This window comes from Quercus suber, unplaced genomic scaffold (assembly GCF_002906115.3).
Source record: "Quercus suber isolate HL8 unplaced genomic scaffold, Cork oak 2.0 scaffold_130, whole genome shotgun sequence".
NCBI classification, from domain to species: domain Eukaryota; kingdom Viridiplantae; phylum Streptophyta; class Magnoliopsida; order Fagales; family Fagaceae; genus Quercus; species Quercus suber.
The window spans coordinates 925,510-938,643 of record NW_027069593.1 but is presented as its reverse complement, the minus strand read 5'-3'; the positions used below and the strand labels follow the sequence as shown (position 1 = coordinate 938,643).

At 31.1% G+C, this 13,134-nt stretch overlaps 1 long non-coding RNA gene across 1 annotated transcript; it reads left to right on the top strand.

Annotated features, from left to right (window-relative positions):
* The first annotated feature begins 6,734 nt into the window (after positions 1–6,734).
* LOC111990625 (uncharacterized) lies at positions 6,735–12,509 on the top strand. The gene is made up of 6 exons (XR_002880678.2): positions 6,735–6,824; positions 6,938–7,161; positions 7,945–8,109; positions 8,867–8,924; positions 9,037–9,183; positions 12,184–12,509. It is a non-coding gene; the product is annotated as an uncharacterized LOC111990625 (long non-coding RNA).
* Positions 12,510–13,134: the final 625 nt, after the last annotated feature.

Here is a 13,134-nt window from a genome sequence, read left to right as displayed (position 1 = left end):
TCATTATGCATTCCCCATTTCCACTTTTCCAACAATTGTGACTTTCTAAAAGAAAAGAGTCACAACATTACAATTATGACTTGATTAATCTGTTTTTTTCTTTTCAATTATCACTTGACCAAAAAAACAGAAAAAAAAAAATTAAAAAAAATATAGTACTGCTTTGGTGCTAATGCTGTGTAGAAGTAAAAGGGTGGTAAAACACAACTTGAAAATAAAATTTAACCTTTGCCAAAAAGAATGGCAAAGCTTAGGCCTTGGAAAACCTAAATATCTAGCCTAGATGGATATTTAAAGCTTACATGAAGAAGCTCAATTTTTCCCTTGTATGATTCATTGTCATCCTGGACTCATTACTTAGGTCTATATTTAACTTTGAATCTATCATTGCTAATAAGGAAGCATCAACAGTTTTGTCTTTTGCTACTTAGGTCTATGTTTTTAGACAATGTCAAACAGTAATGCTGAAAGTATTAATGTTGTCTTTTGAACTTTTAGTCAATTGAGTTACTTCATATAAAAGTTTGGGAAAAAAAAAATGCTTTCAATATCTAGGACATAGGCCAACAATTCATATAGATAATGTAAATAAGTAATTATATGCAATTTTATAGTTTCTTTTTGTTAAAATGTAAAATTCAGAATTCCTATACCTAGGTCAAAAGATATACTGTGCCGCTGTGGTGAACAAAGACTATAGTTTATAGAAAATAAAATTACTGGTTGAGACACGTGAAAATGGCTCAAGATGTTATTAAAGAGAGTATGGTATGACTAAACTTTTAACATTCCTTTTTCAAACATCTATCCTCAATGAAAGACATCAATCATATTCGCATTCTTGATCATGCTCAAATGATAAGCAACCAAAACAATAGTTTGTGTACCTTCATGTCCAATGCCTATTACACTATTCTCTCAAAACCGGCATCAAATGCACTTTTAGCTTCATTTAGAAGTTAAAATTTATGGGTGTGAAGAAATTGCTCTTGCCATGGAAGCTGTTTTGCTTCTGTCCACAAGACAAATGAGTCTTGTGCTTCACCACCCATGGAGTCCACTCAGCTGCAAATTTCAAAATTCCAAAATATGTTAACAACTTAGATGATTTTCAAGATGAAATGATCATCTAAAGTACAGTCATGGACCAGAAGTTAGAACCTCAAGCAATGTATTAGTAAAAGACCAACATAGGCAAGTGCGGGTGCAGCTCTTATTACTTCAATTCTTGCACCATCCTTCCATATGCAATATTATATTTGATGTTGGATGCAAAGAACAAGGGTTCTTGGCTGACAGACCAAATTTTCCCTACTCCATTTAATTTGAAACTTTTTGAGATTACTATTATCCATAAGAACTTTGCTCACCTGAAGATCTTTGTATCACTTTGAAGAACTGATAATTGGTGACTTCCCGCGCTTTTGCATTGTCCAACCAAAGCTCAAATTTTGCCATCCAGAATATAAAAATAGAATCAATTAAATATATTTGCTCATTTAATAAAGTTAAATGATTGAAATAAACATAATTAACTTCTGTATCTACATTAATGTCATATAATATCTTTCCTATTGCATCATAAGCATCAATGTTTGATCCAGCAGAAAATGAACTTGTGTAGGAAGACGCCAAGCCTAGAGACCTAAACTAAACCATAGGCATAATACTTGCACACATACATTTATATGTTGTGGTTGCACACATCTTCATTAAGGAACTTAAGCCACTAAAGTATCCATACTTTTTTTTCAATTTTTTGCTATTGCTATACATATAACTTTGGAACCAAATCTGTTTGAAGAAAAGGCATAATCAGCAATACTTGAAACAAAAAACAACAATGAAGTTGTTCAATTATAATTGATAAATTAAGAGGGGATTGAGTTTAAAATGATATGAATGAACCTGTGTATTAGGTGTTTTAGATCCTTATGGTCTTAGTTGCTATGTCTAGGATTTGAGCAGTCACATGGATTCATGTAATGTATGAACCTTGCCCATTAATGCCTAGCATTTTCCTGATAAATAAGAGAAAGAGATGTACAATAATGTTTCGTTGACTAAAATAAAATGAACTCATCATTACAAGTGAGTATTCATTGTAATTTCTTGTTCCCACTGATAAAGAATTTAAGACTTTTTAATTTCAATTTTTTTCTTTTCTTTTTCCTCCTATGTCTTTTCTATAACCAAATGGAGCATAAATTTAAATAACTCATCACTAAAATTGTTTACGCAAACTTGAAATGTCAAAATTGTGTGTTAATCCAATCTAAATGAGGTTCATTAGGCGGTCCAGTGAAAAGGGGATGATTACCCAAATACCTCGTTGGGGGGCACCTCTTCTAGCTTTTCTTCTTTCCTTGGTATCCTCAATGAAGCTCAAAACTAGATTCAGTTTAGAACTCCCTTCTAGTACTCTGTTGCAAAATAAGATTTTTTTTTTTTTTTTTTGATAAGCAGGGTGAGGGTCCAGTGAAAAAGGGATGATATCGAAGCACAGTGGAAGTGGAAGAACATAGGGAGTATCCACAAGCCAAAAGTTAAAATCAAGACAAAAAGGAATTAGAATGACATAAGAGCAATTGAGTCCTTTTCAACAATAATGTGATAGGAGCATTTCTTTCACAAAAACCTATAGATCCTCCCCTTACCTAAGTACTGCCCTTTGAACTCTAAGTGCATTTTGATCTTTGAGATCATTACAAGCCCATTGTTTAAGATGCTGATTCCAGGAGTACTATATACTATAGTTGCTAGCTTTGAATTTCCAACCAAATTATCATTATCCCTCTTCAACTTTGCCTTGTAAAACACCCACAAAACCTCACTCACTCACGCCGAAAGAAGAAGATCACAGAATGAAAATTGGGTGAAACATCGTTGGGCTATGATTTGGATTCATGGCGTCCAAAGCAACATTGGAGGGATCCAAGACAATTTGCTATGATTCGAACTCCATGGCATCAAAATCATGGATCTCATCCACTCGAATACGTCTTACCAATCTATAATTACTCTATATTTTCCTTAATTTTTTTACTAATCCTATGTTTGGTTGCTGAGAAAAGTTAGGAGAAAGGGAAAATTAGTTATCTTAGGTTCAGTTTGACGTTTGTGTATTTGCTATTTTGCTCTGTTTTAGGGCATAATTTTTTTTGAGGCAAAATATTTTCTAGAGAAAATTTGAATTTGTTTTGGATTGAAAAATCTACGTGGTTTGCAATTTTGCACATTTTAGGTCAAGGTGGATAAAGACTTGAGAATGATACCTCAATTCTCATGATTTAATTAATATTTTTTACTTATCTTCTGTTTGTTTGCCAAGAAAAGTTAGGAGAAAAGAAAATCTGCAAGGTAGTTTTAGTGTTCTTATGTTTTGAGGAAAAGGTGAATTAGTTTTGCCGAAAAAAATAAAAAAATAAAATAAAATAACTTCAAATGATTTGCATAGTATGGTTGAGAAAATTTTTCACGAATAAGAGAACTTCTTGTTGAATTGCTGAATATGAATTTTACAATGGGTTAAATGGGTGGGTTGGGGATTAAATGTGTTGGGTAGATAATGGGTATTTAATTTTTTTTTAAATGGGTCATAAATGGATAAGTAGATAGTTATATATCCAACTCATTTATAACCCAACCCAAATCATATCCAACCCACCCAATTGCCACCCCTACTGATGGCACTTGGAGAGCCTAAGCATTCAAGGAAAAAAAACAAGTTAATTTAATATGTTCATGAATGCAATTACTTGTATTAAGATTTCTTCATCTATTTATATTTTAATTAAGTAAATTTCAAGAGAACAAAAACTTATTAATGAAATTAGCTAGGGTTGTCTTCTTTTTTTCTTTTCAAATTTTAAGAGTTTCTTATGTAATCATCATGACGTCAAGGGCTTCAAATATATATATATATATATATATATATATATATAAGTTGTGTAAATTTAAATCTTAGTGGCTTCAAATATATATATATATATATATATATATATATAAGTTGTGTAAATTTAAATCTTAGGCTCCGCTTGGGAGTTCATAAGGGAATGAAATGGAATGGAATGGAATTATCATGAGGGAATGGAAAAGAATGGAATGGAATCAGGTAACCTTGATTGGATGTTTAAAAATAAATGAATGAAAATGAATGGAATGTAAGTAATCTTGTTTGAGAGCAATATGGAAAGAATGGAATGGAATCATTTTATGACAATATTACTATTAGACATTTATTTTAAAATAAAGGGTTGAATATATAGGGGTATTTTAAGAGTTTTAGTAAAAAAATTATTAAATTTAATTTCATTCCCTCCCATTCCTCCCAATTTTGGAGGAAATGAAAATTTGAGGTTTTAAGGGAATAGAGAGGAATGAGTGTTCCCTCCTACTCATTTCTTTCTCTCCTACTTAAACTCTCAAATAAGGGAATGAGTTTTCCATTCCCTCCATTGAAACTCTCAAACAAGGAAAGGGAAGAATATTTTAAAATTATTATTTTCATTTCTTTCTATTCCATTCCATTTCCCCCTCCCAAGCGAGGTCTTAGGAAAAAAAACTTTTTTCCGTGAAATTTAAATTAATAGCCTCCAGTTCATGAGACGTATTTCTTAAGTTCTTGCCTTTTATAGTTTACTTTTTTTGGGCGGTTGAACCAGTAAGTAAAGTGTAAATTGGGAAGTAGTGCATGTGCAAATGTCCTAGCTTTAGGGGTATCTCATAGCCTAGCTTTACGGTAGAGATGTTTTGGCCAAGAATGAGACGCATCACACATGAGTAAACCAGAAATGGTATGAACTTCAGTTAAATTCTACCATCTCTTTTGGCATGTTAACACCCTCTAATAAATTCTTGTTAAAATTCCTATCAAAAAAAAATTTCTTGTTAAAAAATATTGTAATTATTATGAACCCTTGCAATATAAATTGTAGAAGGAAAAATTTGTGAAACCAACTATAGATTGTTATATTTAGGGTTTTAGGAGTCAGCTATTTGTAAAAGTGTGTTTTTGAAAATTTTATTTTTAAAATCACAATTAAGTATTTGGTAAAACTTTTTAAAGGTGTTGTTACTGTCAATTGAGTTTTTGGATAATTGACCTAAAATTAGTCTTTTTAGTAATAAAATGACCAAAAAGGACTTAATTTTGCTGTTAATGTTTGTTGGGTTCTGATGTAGTGTTTTTTGGGTAAATTTCTGTGAAAGCTCTATGGGTTCTTACGGTATATTTTGGGTATTTTTTTTTTTTTTGGGCTGTGAGTTTCTGAATGATTATGAGTATTTTTATGGGTTTTTCATGGTTTGTGATATCGTCGTGCAGTGGGTTTTGAACTGAAGCTTTTGTGGGTACGTGAGTTTAGTGGCCAATGGGTTTGTGTTATATGTTTATAGATTCCGTAGAGCATTGTAAATAATTCTTGAAGAAAAAGGTTTGTAAAATGCTTTCTCTTGCTGGAAGGCCAAATGTTGTTCAAAGGCTCAAAAGGAATGCTAGGGACACCAATTTTAGCACGATTTTGTGCCACAACTCGCCACATGACAAGTTGTGATCGGTAAGGGTAAGAGTGTGTTCCTACATGACCCACTAACACATCTTTACCGATCACAACTCGCCATGTGGCGAGTTGTGTCAAAATTAGTGTCCCTAGCATTTCTCAAGGCTCAATTTTAAACCGTATTCTTTGTCGTAGATGGGACATTAATTCTAACCTATTATGTGTGGGTCCCACCATAGGGCCCACCCATCATGTGAGAAAAGAAGCATTATTCTCGAGCATATAAAAATTACCCAAAGGCCCAACTCTTTGTCGTAGATGTAGTTAGCTTCCCATAAATGGATAATGTATAGAGTATGTGTTGAGCTTGAACTTATGAAATGTTTTACCTGTATCAGAATGAAAGAGATGCCTTGCGTGCTTATCATAAAAAAAAAAAAAAAAAAGAGATGCCTTGCGTCAAGAAAAACCCACTAGATTATAAAAAGCAACATCGCATGGGTAAAAGTAAAACTTTAAGAAAATCCAACCCATTTGTGTGTGTTTTTTAATCAACTCACGCCTGGGAGTTCAAGTTGTCAGAACATAAAACCAAGGTATTAGAAATTTAGAAGGTGTGTGAAGAGAGAGAGAGAGAGAGAGAGAGAGAGAAGAATAGAATAGAAGTTTGTTTTCGTTATCCTGGGGTCTCCAAAGCTTTGGAAATGGTGAGAGAGTGAATTGGGTTCTCCTAGAATAGTCATTTTAGCCTTGGATGGATTTGCTGGGAGGTGCGTCTTCATGGAGAAAATCTAGGAGTAAATGGCATCATTTTGAACACAGAAGAAGACAATACCAATGTGCACAAACACGAACGGAAATTGCAAAAGAAACGACAGCACGAGGAAATTTCTCAAACATGGCATCTAGTTGGTGTAGGATCTCCCCAAGCATTCCTATTTTTGTTTGGTTTCTTCTTGTTTTTTCATTGGTTTGTCCGGTTCATTTATTGGAAACCATTGAAGACCGTGCATACAACCAAACTTTCCGGCCAAACGAAGAGTTGAAAAAGCTCAAAATAATAGCATCTCGTCTCAGCAAGATCAACAAGCCTGCTGTGAAGACAATTCAGGCATGTATTTGACACTTATGTCTCTATTAATGCTGTTTTTTTTATAGGACTAAACCTTCACTTCCTCTGTTTTTGTTCTGTTTTTTCTTGCACTTGTTTTATGTTCTTGTTTTTCGTTGCTGCAGTGCCCTGATGGTGATATAATAGATTGCGCTGTGTCTCATCTACAACCAGCTTTTGATCACCCTCAACTCAAAGGTCAAAAACCATTGGTAAGTTTAACTTTACTTTTGGCAATTTATTTGAAGGTTTTCATAACTCATATTTTGGAGCCAAGCTAGTGAATTCAAACTAATCAGAGTGTGAATTTCTTTGCTTAAATAAGTTAAATTTATAGGATCCGCCGGATAGACCAAAGGCCATAGCCCATCGGGCATGTTAGAAGAAAACGTTCAGTTATGGAGTCTTTCTGGGGAGTCATGTCCAGAAGGAACAGTTCCAATCAGAAGAACTACAGAAGAAGATATGTTAAGAGCTAGTTCTGTCAGAAGATTTGGAAGGAAACCAAGAAGACATGTTAGAAGAGACTCCAGCAGCAATGGCCATGAGGTAAAGTGCAATTTTTAGCAATTACACAAATTGATAAGGGGAAAGTGTCACAAAATTATGAACAAACTGAAACAAATATTCTTCATATTGCTACTTTATTTTTCTTTTTTTATCTTTTTCTTATCCTTGTTCTTAAAGATAACAGCTTTATTAATAAACTTGTTCAACAAAGAATAAAGTGGGACAAAAATCTGTTTTTTTGTTTTTTTAATTTGTTCTTTTTTATATGAAATTGAAGTCACTGATAAACATATTTTATTTCCTCTGTTCTCTTTACAACAAATTCTTTCGGAGAATTTTGAACAAAACATAATCCAGATCGTGACAATAATGTGTCTGATCACTGATGCTTTTCTATGTAAGCAGAATAAACCAAAAAATATATATGTGATTGTGGGGTTTCCTTCATTTCACTCATCAAACATAAATGGGATTTGGATTATCTTTTTTCCGTATCTTATTAGCTTATTTGCTTATATATGATTTTTTTTAGAGTCTCGCTCTTTAAGTTATAATCTTGATTTTATTAACTTGCAACAAATAATTGAAAAATAAATTTGTCTATGAAGATTAAATATTGAATTTATTCGAACAGAATAAGAATTTTTTTCTTTTTTTAAAAAAGAGGGTTAAAAGAAGACGTATGTACTGTACCATCAAGAATAAGTCAACAAACTTAGAGGTTTCAGAAACCATTAAAATGAAGCGACATAAAGTAATAAATTGGTTTTAAAATTATGGCATTGTTACTGTCCCTTTCTCATTTAAACTTGTGGGTTTCAGCATGCGGTTGGGTATGTGAGTGGAGATCAGTAATATGGAGCAAAAGCTAGCATAAATGTGTGGGCACCTCGTGTGGCTAATCAATATGAATTCAGTTTGTCTCAAATGTGGGTCATCTCTGGTTCATTTGGCGATGACCTCAACACCATTGAAGCTGGTTGGCAGGTATATATATATGCTTCTATTTCCTCATATCATCTTCTCTCAGAGAAGTTTAATTTCTAACCATTAATAGACAAATGTTACCCTTTTTACTATACTTGTCTTAGCTGGATGCTACTCACACGTCACAATCACAATAGATGGATATTTTTTAAGGTTTGATTAATAAAAAAGTTTATTTTTAAAAAAAAAAAAAACTGGTTATTTTTAGTCATTGAAGTATAATATGAAGTTTGCTGATTGGAAAATCTCTTATGAGGTGTGTGTATATTCAATCCTACTAGTAGAACTTGTTTTGAAACTTTTTAATAGATAAGGAAAATGCTAAAATTATTATCAATTTTACTACTATAGAATATTTACAAATAAATACGATAATAAATGTAACAGCAATCATATAAAAGATAAAATTTTAAATTAATTTACTGTATTGTATTAAAAGTTAATACATCAATTTTTAAAAAGTTATTAAATAAAATTAGTAATATCTCTATCATATTAATATCTATAGTCATATCAAAAATATATATATCTATAGATTTTTTTTTTTTTTTTTTTGAGAATGAATTAATATCTATAGATTTGTTATTAGAAGGCATCATATATTTAATTCAAAAGGCTACACTCAGACAAGCAATATCATGTTTGCAAAGAATTTCAACATATTAAATACCAATTTTTGTTTTCACATTTAAAGTGGTTATCACTTATCACTGCTCAACCACCTCTCATTTTCTTTAATTCATTTAATTTTGTGCAGGTTAATTAGCCCAGAGCTGTATGGGGACAACTATCCTAGGTTCTTTACTTATTGGACTGTAAGTAATAAAATTTCCTTCATTTAAGAAAAAAATTGCAATATATATCTAATGCTTTGAAATTAATTTCACAAAATAATAATAAGGTACTTATTAATTTATCAATTTACAGACTGATGCTTATCAAGCAACCGGGTGTTACAATTTATTATGCCCCGGCTTTGTTCAGACTAGCAATAGAATTGCAATTGGGGCTGCAATCTCTCCCACTTCCTCATACAATGGTGGATAATTCGATATTAGCCTATTGGTTTGGAAGGTAAATTAAACTTCACCACAAAAAAAAAAAAATATATATATATATATATATAAACCTTGATTTGGTTGCCAAAATCAATTTTTTATTTCTTTGTTTTAGCTTCTTTTTTTTTTCTTTTTTTGCTCATGAAAAAACAATCAAACACAAAAGGAATGGCATGAATAGGTTGTACGTTAGTTTTAAAATAAAAATAGGATAAATAAAATGGAAATAGATATAGCAACTTTTTTTTTCCCTAATAGTTGAGATCATGGCCGGTTTGGCCGTTATTTGTTTTAACGTAAAACTTGCAATCATATGACCTACATATGATAAATCAAGAAGAGTCTAAAGAGTATTGTGTGTAGAATGACAAAGCATCCACGGCCTTGGATTTCTTGGCCCCACCAAAATATAAAAATATTTAATGATAGATTTGCATTGAACCATTTGATCTAAATACTTTCCTAGCCCAAAAAAGTCCTTAGATTTGATGGTCAATCACCTCTAGAACTTTCAAAATCCCAACTTGTCCATTGAAGATAGTGCAAGGGACCAAGGTTAATTTCATACATAAACTTACAAGCAGAAGAAATCTAAGAATACATCAATTTTACTGTAAAATTGGGTGTTCGATTATGAGTAATGGATGTATTTTGCCCATCATTTTTTTATATTTTTTCAATTTTTTTTCACAATTTAAAATCGATCACTTTAATAAGATATGAAATTAAAAGTAGAATTTTGTGTGTCTGTAAAATTGTTGGATTGAGTAATAACAAAATCTAAAAAAATCAAAATATAATAATAATACCACGCATGAAGATATGAACATTAGGAATAGCCCATATTCAAGTGAAAATGTGCCATATCCCACTATACTATAATCATCATTCGCGTGCACTGATAAATAATCTCAAATACTAATGAATTGTAATTCCAATGTTCTATTGTGCTTTTTTATGTCTTGCAAGATTCTCTTCTTTTCCAAGCAAAAGATCTTCATGTTCCTGTCGCATGCACCTTTTATCATAAATATGACGAATTTCCCACAAATAAAAATCTTCAACCATGAACTTTGTGGCTTAAAGAATAAACAGTTTTCTCACTGGGTTTTTTTTTTTTTTTTTTTTTTTTGGGGACAACTTTTAGTTTTGAATAAAACCTACTTACAATTCCTCAACTTGTTGCATATTAAGATTATCCATTGAACTATGATTAATTGTATTCATCAATCCATCAAAAACAATATTATCTTTGTTAAAAAGAATTATATTCAACTATGCGATCATTTATTCAACGTGATCATAAGATTGAATTTAATTAAGAAATTTAAGATATAAGAAAACTTATCAAAACTCACTAATCACGAATCACTAATTGGCTAATAAGAAAAACACTAATAAATTTTTATTAATATTTGGCTTAGTTGGGTTTTTTTTCGGGCTATGTTATTAATTATGGAAATCAGTGCTAATTGACTAGAAATTTTTTTCAAACATTAGTGACATTTTAAACTATCAATTGATATATTTTCTTATTAAACATTTTCAAATGTTACTAGATTAACCTCGTTAAAAATGATTTTGAAATGATATTATGGTATGTACAAAGAAAATCAATTAGTGATTAATAAGAAAACTAATGTAGTATGTGCTTTTTAAAATATTTTTCCTAATATTATACTAATGACATAATTATTTTCCACCCAAGTGAAAGTTAGAATCATGATATAAATTATTTGACTTTACAAGGAAGGAATAAGTAGCAATCATGTTTTAAAGGTTAATAATAAATTTGCTTTTTATCTAATGCAATTGAAGATTAATTATAGCTATTATTTTTAGCCGAAAACCAAAATGAGAAAGGAAAGTTGTTAATTAAGGATGAAGCAATTAGGAGAGTAATTAATTTGATCTCATTCAAAAATATAGTATTTTTTTTTTTTTTGTGTGGATAAAGTATAGTATTATTAAAATGGTTTCACATAAGAGTATATAATAAAGAATTAATTTTTAAATGTTATAAAAGGATATGATTTTGGTAAAGAGGAGAAACAAACCATAAGAATATCCTTACCATTAATTTAGATATTCCTTTTATAGTATTATGAATCTTTTTTGTTAAATTTCTGAATTTGTGTATTTTATTTTATTTTTTTTACTTTTTTTTGTGCAAGTTCAAAGAGTTTGAATTAACCTTCATAATAAATGTATTTTAGCAATAATAATTCAAGTTATCAATACTTTTTTTTTTTTGTTAATACTTTTGACTTTATAATGTCATATTAATATTGTACTCAATCAATGTGGATATAAAACTCTATATATATATATATATATAAAAGATGCAATTCAAATTTAAAAATCCGGTCAACCAGCAATTAAATAATGAATAATAGTATACATTGGGTTAAAAAGCTAAATTAATACTATATTTCTATCTGTTCTTAAAGCAAAAATCACAAGCTAAAATCAAGGACGACTTAAAAACAAACTCTCAAATCTCATGCATGCATACAAAACAAAAATATAGAATTAGATTGCATAGGATGACGTCTAACGTCTGAAAATCAATTAAATTAGATACTATAATATAATAATACAATATTATATAATATTTTTATCCTTTATTATATTATAATATAATATAATAGTCTTTTTTACTTCAAAATTTCATGAGCTAAAATAATGCCAGATTATTAAGTATGCTACTCCAATTCTTAATATTGAGATTCTTTTGAGCTTTTAGTTTGCTATTCCTTCTTTAAAAGTTTGCTATTCCATCTGAGTAAGATTAGATTTATGTTTTATTAATTAGGTGGTTTTATTGCAAATTGTGAATGAATATTGGGAAAAAATCACTATCGTTCTTAATTTTTTTGGTTCCTTTACATGTTATATGAATTAGTTTTGCTCGTTTAGTGTGGATATTCTTATTGAAAGATAACTTATAATTGTACAAATTTTTGCCTCTAGTAGACTACTAATTGTTTTCCTTTTTTTCTTTTTATTATTCAAGTGATATGGCGATTCGAGTTCTTTTTCTTCTACTGGCTTGTATCACCATCACCACCACTACCACTACCAACTTCACCTCCTCCCATACCTCTACCTCCACCTCCACCATTGCCTTCAATGCTAAAATAGGACTAGTTGAGACATAAACCAACCCTGCTGATGAGAGAAAATCATGGAAGTTAGAAGTGGTACATAGAGATAGGATTCACCCTAGTAGCTTTCAACAGCGTATGAAATGCAATGCCAAAAGGGTGGCAAATCTTATCCACCAATTAGATAAAGATGGAGTTTACTATCCTGAGGTGAAACGTTTTAAGGAAGATATAGGTTCAGACTTGAGGAGTGGAGAGTCTTTCATTCCAATAGGGCTTGGTACACCTCCAACGCCTCAATATTTAGTTATAGACACTAGAAGTGACATTGGTTGGGTACATTGTCAACCATGTGTCCAATGTCCCCACCTCTCCCAACATTTATTTGACCCAACTCATTCTTCATCGTTTTTGGAGATACCCTGCAACTCTTATGTCTACAACTTGCTTCAGAAGAAGAATTGCCAAGCATTATTTGATGTCATTTATGGTTGACCATTCCAAATGCAAAAATTTTTATAAGAACTTCCCCAAATACCATGTTTTTGAAGGCAAGGTTTTCCTGACTATAGCTTCTATCACCATAAATGACACCAAATAATGCTTGGCAATTCTTCTTCTGAAGCAAGTTGCAAACATAAGAGTTGCAGGGTATCTCCAAAAACGATGAAGAATGAGTTGGGTCAAATAAATGTTGGGAGAGGTGGGGACATTGGACACATGGTTGACATTGTACCCAACCAATGTCACTTCCAATGTCTATAACTAAATATTGAGGCATTGGAGGTGTACCAAGCCCTACTAGAATGAAATACTCTCCACTCCCCAAGTCTGAACTTACATCTTCCTTAAAACATTCC